General features: G+C 38.8%; 1 long non-coding RNA gene across 1 annotated transcript; it reads right to left on the reverse strand.

Annotated features, from left to right (window-relative positions):
* Positions 1-4: 4 nt before the first annotated feature.
* Positions 5-560, reverse strand: LOC113473539. Its single transcript, XR_003395484.1, has 2 exons — positions 494-560; positions 5-68 (listed from the first exon to the last, which is right to left on the reverse strand). It is a non-coding gene; the product is annotated as an uncharacterized LOC113473539 (long non-coding RNA).

Raw genomic sequence — 560 nt, forward strand, 5'->3', positions numbered from 1 at the left:
TTTCTCATCTTTTGCTTCTCCTCGTCCATGAGTCTTTGTTCTTCCACCATAGCCAATCGCTCTTCAGCCTAAAACGAACAAATAAGGAGCTGGTTAAAAGAACAGGGGGAAAAGCACAAAATAGTACAGATCCTATAACCCATCGTATTTTCTAGTTAACACCGTTGTTTCAAAAATGGGTGCAATAGGAGGCCTCATGCGGCTCATGTTTTGACTACCTTCTAGGTATCCTGGTTAAAAGAACAGGGGGGAAAAGCACAAAATAGTACAGATCCTATAACCTATCGTATTTTCTAGTTAACACCGTTGTTTCAAAAATGGGTGCAATAGGAGGCCTCATGCGGCTCATGTTTTGACTACCTTCAAGGTATTGATAATGATTATAATCGAGGTTTGGCTTTATATTGGAGATGATGTAAATCCCCGTTAATAAAAGCAATGGTTGAATCTAGAATCTTTTTTAAATTACATGATCTTAATTGAGGTAACGTACCAGTTTTCTCTGGGCTTCTTCGATTTTCCTATTGTTTTCCGCCATGATTTGTTCCAACTCTTGACGT

This window comes from Diaphorina citri, unplaced genomic scaffold (assembly GCF_000475195.1).
Source record: "Diaphorina citri unplaced genomic scaffold, Diaci psyllid genome assembly version 1.1 scaffold40363, whole genome shotgun sequence".
Lineage (NCBI taxonomy): Eukaryota > Metazoa > Arthropoda > Insecta > Hemiptera > Psyllidae > Diaphorina > Diaphorina citri.